A 14319-nucleotide genomic window follows, 5' to 3' on the forward strand; every position below is an offset into this window, starting at 1 on the left:
AATCATATGACTTGGGTCTGATCTATATCTTCTCAATACTGACACATGAAATACATCATGTATTAAAGACAATTCTGGTGGTAGAGCTAACCTATAAGCCAATGGTCCAACTCTCTCAATGATCTCATAAGGCCCGATGTATCTTGGATTCAACTTCCCTCTTCTGCCAAAACGAACTATTCCTTTCCACGGGGATATTTTTAAAAACACTTTATCTCCAACTTTATATTCCATCTCCCTTCGATGCTGATCCATATAGGCTTTCTGACGTTCCTGTTCAGCTTTTAAATACTTCTTTATGACATTGATCTTCTCAACAGTTTCCTGGACTAACTCAGGTCCTTCCAATTGCCTCATTCCTTCAACATCCCAACATATAGGGCTTCTACATGGTCTTCCATATAATGCCTCATAAGGTGCCATGCCTATACTCGAATGATAACCATTATTATAAGCAAACTCCATAAGAGGTAAATGTATATCCCACTCACCTTGGAAATTAAGAACACAAGCTCTCATCATATCCTCTAAGGTCTGAATAGTTCTTTCCGATTGTCCATCTGTCTGTGGATGAAAGGCTGTACTGAAATGCAATTTTGTTCCCAATGAGTGCTGTAAACTGCCCCAAAATCTAGATGTAAATCTAGGATCACGATCTGAAACAATAGATATAGGTACTCCATGCAACCTCACTATTTGTTCCACATAAAGTCTAGCCAATTTATCCATCGAGTCTGTCTGTTGAACCGGTAGAAAGTGAGCAGATTTCGTAAGTCTATCCACTATCACCCATATACTATCGTGTCTACGCCTTGTTCTTGGTAATCCCATCACAAAATCCATAGTGATCCTCTCCCATTTCCACTCTGGTATGGTTAAAGGTTTTAGTTTTCCCACAGGAGCTTGATGTTCGGCTTTAACCTGTTGACATGTCAAACATTTGAAAACAAAATCAGATACATCTTTCTTCATTGTAGGCCACCAGTAAAAAGGTCTCAAATTTCTGTACATCTTTGTCATTCCTGGGTGCATAGCATAAGGAGAATTATGTGCTTCCTGTAGAATTTTTGATCTTAAATCTGCTACATCTGGAACACATAATCGACTACCTATCATCATAGTTCCATCATCTTCCACAGAAATATCAGGTCTTTTACCTTGTTGTACACGATCTCGCATTTTCTGTAAATAAGGATCATGCCATTGTGCTTCTTGGATCCTTTCTTTCAAATCTGGTTTTACCCGTAGTGTAGCCATCAAACCTGTTACTTCATTTACTTCTAACTGCACATCCATGGCTCGCATCTCCACTAGTGAATTTAAACTATAACTCTTCATACTAGCCACAATATCAACACTCTTTCTACTCAAAGCATCTGCAACCACATTAGCTTTTCCTGGATGGTAATCTATTGTACAATCATAATCTTTTAATAGCTCAATCCATCTCCTTTGTCTTAGGTTCAACTCCTTCTGTGTAAAGATGTACTTCAAACTCTTGTGATCAGTGAGTCCTAACTCAATGAACCAATCGTTACATCTTAACGACACACTAATCGCATACTAATCGCACGATAATCGCATTATGCATACAAAACTTCTACTGACAATGAGATGAATCTAAAATGTATGTATTCAATCATGAAAATATATATGAATGTGGGAAGACTCATATGTTAGGGTTTTGGGGATGTTACAGGATTTGTGAAATTCTTCGAATTAATATGGAGGGTTATTAATTTGGCAAAATAGTGGGAGCAATCTGAAATAAATTAAAAAGCCTATAATTTTAGATTGTTATACTTTAAAGCAAATGAATGACATACGTTTACTCTTTCTCACTCTCAGGTTTTGTTTAAACACACACTCTTAAAATCATGACTAAAACCAATCTGCAAAACATTCTTACCGATAACAAACTGAATGGTTCAAACTTCACCGACTGGTTTCGCAACTTCAAAATTGTTTTGAAGTTCGAGAAAATTGGGTATGTACTTGATACATCGATACCCCCTGTCCCTGAAGATGATGCTCCCATCGAGGAAATTGATGTTTATCAGAAGCACAAGGCTGATGACGATCATGCCGGATGCATCATACTTGCATCGATGACATCGGAATTACAAAGGCAACATGAGGAGATGAATGCCTATTCCATCATCATGCACCTAAAGGAATTGTTTGGGAAACAAACCAGGTGCGAACGCTACGAGATATCCAAGCTGTTATATCGTTGCAGGATGCAAGAGGGCACATCAGTCATGACACATTGTGTCAAGATGATTGGCTACATTACCAAACTTTCTAGTATTGGATTTGCGATGGATAACGAATTAAGTGTTGACTTAATTCTTCAATCCCTCCCAGAAAGTTATTCACAGTTCATTATGAACTATCAGATGAATGACTTGCAAACCTCTTTTGAAGAGCTTGCAAACATGCTCAAGTCAGTTGAGCCCAATATGAAGAAAGACAAGACCATACCGGCTCTTGTAATTAAGGGATCGAAGAAAAGGAAAGAGAATTTTCCCAATCCTAAACATCCCAAGAAAGGTAAGAAAGCTATGTCCAAGGGAAAGGAAGTGAAGAAGCCCAAAGGAGAATGCCACTTCTGTGGTAAAGACGGGCATTGGAAGAGAAACTGCAAGGAGTATCTAGCCACCCTCAAGAAGGGAAAAGGCGGTGCTTCTACATCTGGTATGTTTTATATTGAAATAAATACAGTTTCACTGTCTGAATCTTGGGTACTTGATACCGGATGTGGATCTCATATTTGTACGAATATGCAAGAGCTAAATCAGACTAAGGAACTAAAGAAAGGAAGCATAAACTTGCGAGTGGGAAATGGAGCAAGAGTTGCCGCCCTCGCAATTGGAGATTATGTTTTACCTTTGCCCTCTGGGCTTGTAATAGAATTAAGGAATTGTTTATACGTTCCTGAGATGTCTCATAACATTATTTCTATTAGTTGTCTTGTTGACGACGGTTTTCATATTTCAATAAAGAACAATAGTTGCAATTTTTATAAAGATTCGATCTTTTATTTTTCAGGAATATCACAAAAATGGGATTTATGTGTTAGATGATAAAACTCCTGTTTTTGCAATTGATACCAAAAGACATAAGATAGATAATTCAACTTACTTGTGGCATTGTCGTTTAGGCCATATAAACAAGAGACGCATGCTAAAGCTACATTCAGATGGGCTTATAGATCCAATCGATCATGAATCATTGGAAACATGCGAATCATGTTTAAAAGGTAAAATGGCAAAGACACCCTTTAGCAATAAAGGTGAGCGTGTATCAGACACTCTAGGACTTATTCATACAGATGTATGCGGTCCTACGTCAGTCCAAGCAAGAGGAGGATTCAGATACTTCATAAGCTTCATAGATGACCATACCCGATATGGTTACGTCTACTTGATGAAGCACAAATCAGAAGCTTTTGAGAAATTCAAATGCTTCAAGAATGAAGTGGAAAATCAATTAGAAAGGAAAATAAAGACGCTTCGATCCGATTAAGGTGGCGAATATCTTTCAGATGATTTTCTGAATTATCTAACTGAATGTGGCATATGCTCACAATGGACACCTCCCTATACACCACAACACAATGGTGTATCTGAGAGGAGAAACCGTACCCTATTAGATATGGTACGATCCATGATGAGCATGGCCTTACTTCCAAAGTCGTTCTGGGGCTATGCCTTAGAAACTGCCCTCTTCACCCTGAACCGAGTACTAACTAAATCCGCTAGTTCCACACCATATGAATTGTTCGTTGGTAGGAAACCCGTGTTCTCATTTATGAGAGTATGGGGTTGTTCAGCGGTTGTTCAGCTTTTGTCAAACGCATTGCGTCCGACAAATTAGATTCTAAATCTGATAAATGTTTCTTCATTGGATATCCCAAAGAAACTATGGGGTATTACTTCTATCATCCAGATGATCAGAAAGTAATAGTATCCAGATACGCAACCTTCTTAGAGAAAGAGTTTCTCGAAGAAACACAAAAGGGAAGCATGATTGAACTCGACGAAGTTCAAGAGGAAGAAACACCGACTGAAACAACAGAAGTGGTTGAGGTACCCGAAGAAGTCCCATTAGATGAGACTCCAGTGGCACCTATTCGTAGATCACGAAGAGTTTGTGAACTCCCAGTTAGATATGGTTTTCTAGTGGGAGATGATAACGAGGTTCCCGTGTTAGACGACGAACCCGAAAACTACGAAGAGGCTCTTACTAGTCCAGATTCTAAAGCATGGCTTGAGGCCATGGATTCTGAAATGGATTCCATGTATACTAACCAAGTGTGGACTTTGGTTGATCCACCCGAAGGGATAATTCCCATTGGGTGTAGGTGGATCTTCAAAAAGAAGACTGACATGGATGGAAAGGTTAGCACCTACAAGGCTAGGTTGGTAGCGAAAGGATATCATCAGAAACAAGGTGTTGATTATGACGAAACCTTCTCTCCTGTTGCTATGTCCAAATCAATCAGAATCATGCTTGCAATTGCCGCTCATTTTGATTATGAGATTTGGCAAATGGATGTGAAAACAGCTTTCCTAAATGAAAACCTGCTTGAGGATGTATACGTGATGCAGCCTGAAGGTTTCATATCGAAGGATGCAAACAAAGTTCGCAAACTTCAGAGATCCATTTATGGACTCAAGCAAGCATCGAGAAGCTGGAATAAGCGTTTTGACGAAACCATAAAACAATTTGGTTTCGAACAAAATTGCGAAGAAGCTTGCATTTACAAGAAAGCAAGTGGGAGCTCTATAGCATTTCTCATACTATATGTGGACGATATACTATTAATGGGAAATGACATTGCTCTATTACAGTCGGTGAAGGTATGGTTATCCGGTAACTTCTCAATGAAAGACCTTGGTGAAGCAGCTTATATACTTGGTATAAAGATCTATAGAGATAGATCGCAAAGACTGCTTGGTCTTTCACAGGCTACATACATTGAAAAGGTGCTAAATCGGTTTAGCATGCTTGAATCGAAACGAGGTAACTTACCCATGGTACATGGAGTAAAGTTAAACAATCATCAATGTCCTAAAACTGATGATGACAAACGACGCATGGCTGTGGTCCCGTATGCCAGCGCGATCGGTTCGATTATGTATGCTATGCTATGCACTAGACCTGACGTAGCGTTCGCGTTATCTGTAACGAGTCGTTACCAAGGGAATCCAGGAGACGAGCATTGGATTGCCGTCAAGAAAATTCTTAAGTACTTGAGAAGGACTAAAGATATGTTCCTAGTGTACGGAGAAAGAGATCTGAAAATTGAAGGATTTTCAGACGCTAGTCATCTCACAGATGAGAATGATTTTAAATCCCAATCAGGATACCTGTTTATCTTGAATGGGGGCGCGGTCAGTTGGAAAAGTTCCAAGCAGGGAAGTGTAGCTTTCTCTACGACCGAGTCAGAGTACATCGCTGCTGCGGAAGCAGCAAAAGAAGCAGTTTGGATTAGAAAGTTCATTACAGAACTAGGTGTGGTGCCTGACATTGTCAATCCCATTACTCTGTACTGTGATAACAATGGAGCCATTGCACAAGCAAAGGAACCACGGTCTCATAATGCATTCAAGCACTACCTAAAGCGATACCACATCATTAGAGAGATTGTGGCTAGAGGAGATGTGAGAATAGAAAGAGTACCTACAGAGGACAACGTTGCAGATCCGTTGACAAAGCCTTTAACCCAGAAAGTACATGATCGTCATTTAACTTCTACTAGGATAAGTTTTAGAAACAATTGGCTTTAGTCCAAGTGGGAGTATGTTGGGGTTTAGTGTCCTATAGACAATTGTTGCAGGATACAAACTTAATGTAAATGAATTGTTCTTTATATCATTTGTTTTAATGAGATATATGTTTTATAACTATATAAAGGCAATCCCTTTTAAGCACTGAATAAAGTCTAATAAAAGGAAATCCGTAAGTTTGTTTAAAGTGATTATAAAGTGTTCATACAAGCATGAAGTGAGACAAAACTTTATAATAAACTAATAAACTTAAAACCACCCCAAGTCAAGTGATATGTTTAGGATTGATATATCACTGTTGGGACTTGTATGTAACAATGTCTTCTGTCCGACAGAAAGCTGATCTCACAAGCTTCATATATATAGATATCTGGACAGTTACATAGATCCGATGAAACGTCGTTCATTAGGATTGGGGATCCGATTTGAGATAACAGGATGGATAGATTCATCCTTGTCACCTGTTCATCTCATTGGTATTAATAGGTATAAGTAATCCTCAGACTCAAAGGAATGTTAATTGGTCATCCTGAATTACTGAATGTGAGACTTTGATCCTGCGGTCCCACGATCCTTAACAGAGATGACTCTGGGGTGTGAACTGCAAAGGTTGGGTGTCACAGGAAGTAATGTCAGGGTAGTTATACATTGGATTGAGCATTTATCACTCCCGATTAATGGGAGATATATCTAAGGATCGCTTGTGGAAGACTCGACTCTAAATCCTTGCAAGGTGATAGCTTAAGACTTGAAATACAGATTTCACTTAACCTATCTATTTGAGTTGACTCGGCCTGTACAAGTAAAACGAACGTCTCGCTATATGTGACTTGACATCATCCATAGTCATAAGATTCAGTTCAAGGATATAGTTGATAAAGGATCGAATTATACTGTAACTAATACGGAAGGGTTAACGACAGAATCTACCTGTCTTCTTAACGGACTCTGGGGGAATGATTACAGACTTGCCAATAACATACTCAGTACATCATTCCGTTATGCAAGGATTAAATATAATTCTTGAAGAAATTAATTTAATAGTTGCGTACGGCCAGAAGTAGTAAGAACCTAATGGATCACACATAAGACTTGGAACCAAAAGAGAGATGGATGTCATTAATAGATGGAAGCCCAAATGAGCCCAGTAAGGCCCATTTAATTAGGGGAGGCCGAAATTTGTATATAATAAGTTAAGAATTATTTTAATTCCCTTAATCCTAATTTGATTAGGTTTGTGAATTAAATTAATTAAGAGAGAGATAATTAAATTAGGAGTTTTAATTAGATTAATATACTCCTATTATTATTATCCAATTAGGTTATTTATTATTATCCTAAATATATTAGATATATTATAAGATAATAATTAGGAATCCTATTCCGAATTGAATTCCTATTAAGTAACCTATTCCTATCTAACTAGGGTTTAGATACAAGTTATTATATATACCCTCCTAATGTGTGAATTTCGACTAAGCCTATCCCCTCCCCCTTTGTGATTTTCGAAATCCCTAGCTAGTGAGAGAAAGAGAATTCGACTTCCCGTTTTCGTGGACAAGAATTCATACGGCTTCCGTCGATTGATTAATTACATTCATCTCCTTTTCTCTTTGATCTTGTGTTGGTTAATTAGAGGCAATCTATTTTGGTTGCATCTCATAAGGGTTGATTCTATCTTAACCTCACCGTGTTATACTTCGTGCTTGGGATCTCGGAGAAGAATTGTGGCGCTTCTTTAACAACGGTAGATTGTTCTTCAAAAGGTATTCCTTCTTATCCCTCTTTATATGAAATAACGATTAACGGATCCTATGGTTAAAAGGAAGTAGGCTAAAATTTTTATATTTCCGCTGCTATACCTTAGCCTAATTTCCAACATCAGCCACTGGGATTTTGTGATCCGAAGCATCCTGACCATGTTTGCCTACTTCAAAAATCACTGTACGGACTCAAGCAAGCCCCGCGGGCCTGGTACCAACGATTCGCCACATATGTCATCTCCATGGGCTTCACCAACAACATATCAGATCACTCACTCTTTGTCTATCAACACAGCACACACATAGCCTATATTCTCCTGTATGTTGATGACATTGTTCTAGTTACCTCCTCTGACAACCTTCAAAACTCCATCTTCTACAAATTGAAATCCGAATTTGCAATGAAAGACTTGGGTCAGCTCCACTACTTCTTGGGGTTTCTGTCACTCACTCACTCACTCACCAGGTTCCCTATTTCTGTCACAATGCAAATATGCCTAAGAAATAATTGCCAAAGCTGGACTTGAATCTTGCAACCCAACCATCACTCCTGTAGACACCAAACAGAAGCTTAGTATCTCTTCCGGCTCCGCCTACCATGACCCCACAGAATACATAAACTTGGCAGGTGCTCTCCAGTATCTGACACTCACCAGACCTGATATATCATATGCCGTTCAACAGATCTGTCTGTTCATGCACGATCCCAAGACACCTCACATGGCTGCCATTAAATGAATACTTCGGTATATTAAAGGTACTCTTGATCTCAGCCTCACCTTAATTGCATCTTCTCCAGGTCAATTGACATCTTACACTGATGCGGATTGGGCGGGCTTTCCTGACACCCGTCGATCGACATTAGGCTACTGTGTATTTCTTGGCGACAATCTCATTTCCTGGTCCGCCAAAAGACAGCCTACTCTATCTCGCTCAAGCGCAGAATCAGAATATCGTGGGGTTGCAAATGTAGTATCTGAAACATGTTGGATCCGTAACCTTCTGCTTGAGCTCAACTGCCCCATTCAGAAATCCACTGTCATCTATTGTGACAATGTCAGCACCGTTTACCTCACAGTAATCCTGTTCAACACCACAGAAGCAAACATGTCGAGATGGACATTCATTTTGTTCGGGAACGGGTTGCCAAAGAAGAAGTCCGAGTCCTACATGTTCCTTCTCGGTATCAAATCGCTGACATTTTCACCAAAGGACTACCCCTACCTCTCTTTGAAGACTTTCGAAATAGTCTTAATGTTCGGCCTCCGAACATTTCGACTAAGGGGGAGTATTAGAGTATATTATTTATATTTATCTGTATATTCAACACTCAGATTAATTCCTTATTTCTAGTCTAGAATATAGGATCAGTCATTGACTACAATGTAAACACATACTCTGTATATATTTCAGTTACACATGAATAACAATCACTAAGCAATTCATATTGTTACACTTTCAACGAACTCCACAACTTATATTGCATGATAGTAGTTAGTTCTCGGTATGTCCGCATAGAGTGGGCCTATCCACCTCGTTTTCTTATCAATGTTTTATCTTCTCATTCTAGGTAATAAAGTTTGCTTCTTTAAAAAAAAAAATTCTTCCTCTGGAATGAATTTGGCAAAGAAAAAATATTAATAATTATAAAGTATATAGAGAAAGAGTGTGTTTATTCAAATTTTTACAAGAAGGGAAAACTTGATTTTGTTGAAGTATAATACAATGATGACATGAGTATCTGTAAGGCATCTGCTTGAAATGCACATTCTTGGCAAACCATACTTTACTTTCACCTGTTCAATATACATATGAGATTTTTTACACTTTTGTGGACAGTAAAATCATGCAGTAACAGTAACATCAGGAGGAGGATGTAGATGATGAGATTCAACTAGCATTGACCATAATACACGAACATCTTCACATGGACAAGACTCCACATCCTTGTACAGAATGTATATCCCTCTACCTGTCAATTTGCAAAATGTGACTGAACTGAAGGGAATAAATAAATAACGAACATCTAATTTTACTTACGCCTTCTTTGGATGAAGTGCAGGCGATCCCATAGTTTCTTCAAGGGGGAGATAAGGCATGAACGAACCCACCCCATTTGTAATTAAGCTCTGAGTTTTTAGTTCATTGGGAGAGACTCACTGATTAAAAAGATTAAAGTTTCTTGGATACTATTCATATCTACACTTGGTCACATGTCTTTTTCTCTTCTTTTATGTCTTGTTCAAGGAGCTTAACCCTATATATCAATTAGTTAGTCCTGTTTTCACACTTCCAACTTCATTATTATCACATAATGCTTCTCTTTTGCTCCCTTAATCCACCTTTTATGTGTTAATTGGAGTAATATTATGCGTCAAGCTTCTTTTCAAATTTCAATTATTACAAATGTTTCACCATTTTGGGCAAGGAAGTAGGCTTACGTGCAGCTTCAGCTTCAAGTGTGTTACAACTTTTATGCAAGTGTTAATTGCAAGTTTTTAATTTCTAAATCAAAGCTTAATCATCATGGCTAATCTATATATTTTATTCCTTGTAACTTGTAAATAAATCCTCATTAAGACCTGCCATTTGAAAAAAAAAAAACACATGAAGTTTCTGAATCACATTACATAAAAAAACATGGATCAAATAAGTTTTTGTTGAGAGAAACTATATAAGGGTTACAGAAAATACGATTGGAATGAACAGAAATCGAACTGTGCCGTGGCGGTTGCCACTGCCTTGAAAGCGATTTCGACAGACCGAGGTGCAATCTGTAATTCCGGTCGCTCCCCAAGGTTAACACAGAAGCCTTCGAACCTGTGCACTCAAGGTCGAAGATAATAGAACAACAAAAGGTTATTTTAAGTGCCCAGAAAGTTTGATTAAAGAGGAATATCGAAAAAACTGTTTGTTGAAGAAACTGGAAACTCATGTATTTATAGCCTTCTGAAATAAGAACGTTGGAACGTTCACTTACACGTTAGAAGGTGGAGTAAGACCAGGAGAAAAATAAGGTTCCGTTTTTGACTGATTAAAACGTTGAAGAAAAATTCAAACAAGTTAAAAACGGATAGAAATAAAAATAAAATTCAGGCCCACTCGAACGAGCGCGCGCGTGCGTGTGGTATATTTGCTAAAACCTTCTTAACACAATTTAAAGGCTTCTAAAGCCCAATTCTATATATACCCACTCAAAGGGTTGTTTGTTTCCCATGTGGGATTGTAAATGTGCTCTTGAGAGCAAAGAGGTTAATGACAAATATACCCACACTTTTAAAGTTATTTCTTATTCAACACTAAAGCCATTTTATCTAACAATCCCCCACAAATGGCTTTATAAAAACATTTAAAATAGTACAAAGGAAATAATTTTCTGGGCAAATAAAACGAGTAGGACAAGGTTATGAAAACTTAAGTATCAATGTCTTTCGATTGAATTGATACGTAGTGAGATGAGGCAACAGAGTGACGTTTTGGAAGTGAATTGCTCTTGAACTTCTAAAACTTCATCTGAGACCCCCACAACACGTAAATAACCTTAAAAAAACTTTTGCTGTTCCGCGATAAAACTTTACAACGCTTTTGAAGGCCATGCGTACACCTTGGATCTTATGAGTGCTCTAGAAAGACTGCCTAAGTCTTTCATAGAAGGCGGCCCACCTCCACACTCAAGTAGGTGATCTCCAAAATGAGATCATTAAGAGTTTCTCGTAACTCAACCTTCAAAACACATCCATCAAGTCCATGAACATGAACCACCACTTAATCGGGCTATGGATTACACAATCACTATTATTTGCCATAGGAATGGGAGAGATATAGTGCATATCGAGGACAATATGGCTTCGTTTGACCACGAATGGTGTCCACCATATTTCCTTTATTCAACAGGCTTTAGTCCCATTCCCCTCGACGACTCAAGTACAACTCTTCTAGGTAATCCTTTGGTAAAGGGATCTGCTAGATTCTTTTCCGACCTCACATAGTCTAGGGCAATTACCCCATTCTTCAAGAGTTGTTTCAAAATTCCATGTCTAATGCGAATAGGTCTTCTCCTTCCATTGTAGACACTATTCTTTGCAGTACCGATAGATGCCTGTGAATCACAATGCATTGAAATGGGTGCAGAAGAATTCCCCCACAATGGAACATCTGCTACTAGTGCCCTCAACCATTCTGCTTCTTGACTAGCTAGTTCAAGAGCTATAAATTTAGATTCCATGGTTGATCGAGCAATACAAGTTTGCTTGGATGATTTCCAAGACACTACACCACCACCTAGAACAAAAATATAGCCACTGGTGGAACTCACCTTATCATTGTTAGATACCCAATTTGCATCAGTATATCCTTCTAAAACAGCAGGAAATTTAGTAAAGTGCAAACAATAATTCATGGTACCTCTTAAGTATTTCAATAAGCGATAAAGTGCACTCCAGTGTTCATTATTTGGACAGTGAGTATATCTACTCAATCTACTAACAGCATAAGCTATGTCCGGTCTAGTATGATTCATTAGGAACATTACACTGCCTATGATCTTAGCATATTCCTATTGGGAGACACTATTTCCTCCCTTATTGCTTGTTAAATTTACACTAGGATCATAAGGAGTTCTAGCTGGAACTACATCAAAACTGTTAAACTTTTTCAACAGTTTTTCAACATAATGTGATTGTCCTAATGAGTACCCATTTTCTGTCTTAGTAATTTTGATGCCAAGAATTACATCCGCTTCTCCCATGTCTTTCATGTCAAAGTGAGAAGAAAGAAAGGATTTTGTGTCATTAACCACATCTAAGCTTGTCCCTAAGATAAGCATGTCATCTACATATAGGCATATAATCACATAGTTCGAATCACAAGATTTAGAATAGACACATGTATCCGATCCATTAACCACATACCCATTGGAAAGTAAAACACTGTTAAATTTTTCATACCATTGTTTGGGTGCTTGTTTCAACCCATAGAGTGATTTTTTCAATTTGCACACTTTGTCCTCGTGTCCATGTATGACGTGTCCTTCTGGTTGCTGTATATAGATCTCCTCTTCTAAATCCCCATTTAGAAATGCCGTCTTTACATCCATTTGATGTATCACCAAATTATGAATTGTTGCAATTGCAATAAGAACTCTAATAGTAGAGATTTTAGTAACAGGAGAATATGTGTCAAAATAGTCAATTCCTTTCTTTTGACTATAGCCCACTACAACTACTCTAGCCTTAAATTTTTCAATGGATCCATCAGGCCTCAATTTTCGTTTAAATATCCATTTACACCTTATAGGTCTAGAGCCTTTTGGCAGATCAACTAATTCCCATGTATGGTTGGCCATAATGGAATCTATTTCACTCTTAATAGCTTCTTTCCAAAAATCAGCATCTATAGAGGTAACAGCTTCTTTATATGTTTTTGGGTCTTCTTCTATTAGATAGGCAGACATAATCTCATCAGTAATGTTATCTGGATTTTCTAATAGAAAGGCTGAAATGAAGTCTGGTCCAAAGCTATTTTCTATTCTTCTCCTTTTGCTTCTCCTAGGTTCAAAAGCAACATCATTTTCATTCTCATCCCGAGGTAGAGATGAAGCAGACACAATTGGAGTAGGAAAAGGTAATGGAGTAGAAGCACTAGTTGCCTCACACTGTTTGTCTTTCTTTAGGGGAAAGGTGTTTTCAAAAAACACTACATCTCTAGATTCACATATGCTATAGTCGTTCAGATTCATGAACCTATAAGCGGCACTATTTGAGGCATAACCAATGAAAACACAATCAAAGGTCTTGGGTCCTATGTTAGGCTTTCTAAAGGATGGAAATGCAACTTTAGCAAGACAACCCCAAACTCTCAAAAAATTCAAATTTGGTGCAAACCCCTTCCACAGTTCATAAGGAGTTTTATCTAATTTTTTATGAGGAACCCTATTCAGAATATAGCATGCAGATAGGACAGCTTCCCCCCACATGTTATCAGATAACCCAGAACTAATTAACATGGCATTCATCATTTCTTTAAGAGTTCTATTTTTCCTTTCAGCTATACCGTTTTGTTGAGGTGTATACGGTGCACTAGTCTCATGTACAATGCCATTATTTTCACAAAAGGACTTAAGGAAAAAAGTTCCATATTCTCCTCCCCTATCGGACCTAAGCCTTTTTATTTTCTTATCTAATTGATTTTCTACCTCTGATTTAAACTTAATAAACATATGCTCAGCCTCATCTTTTGATTTCAATAAATACACTTTGGTATATCTAGAGAAGTCATCAACAAAAGTAATGTAATATCTTTTGCCACCTTTGCTAACAGAATTTTTAAAATCAGCTAAATCAGAGTGAATTAAACCAAGCAGTTCTGTGCTTCTATTCTCAACAGGTAAGAAAGGTTTCTTTGCAAATTTTGCTTCCACACATATAGGGCATTTGGAGTTAATTTCAGAATTAGTAACATTTATAACATGCATATTTCCCAATTTTTTAATGGAAGCAAAATTTACGTGTCCTAATCTACCATGCCACAAATCAATGGATTCACTCAAGTAAACGGAAGCAGATGTAGTTGCATTAATTCCAACAGAATTCACATGGACAGTGTTCAAAATAAAGAGGCCATCAGCTAGGTACCCTTTTCCCACAAAAGTCCCATTCCTAGTGAGAATAACCTTATCAGCCTCAAAGATAATTTTTAAACCAGCCTTGTTTAGCAAGCTACCAGAAATAAGATTCCTACGAAGAGCAGGCACATACAACACA

Source organism: Euphorbia lathyris, chromosome 2 (assembly GCF_963576675.1).
Source record: "Euphorbia lathyris chromosome 2, ddEupLath1.1, whole genome shotgun sequence".
Lineage (NCBI taxonomy): Eukaryota > Viridiplantae > Streptophyta > Magnoliopsida > Malpighiales > Euphorbiaceae > Euphorbia > Euphorbia lathyris.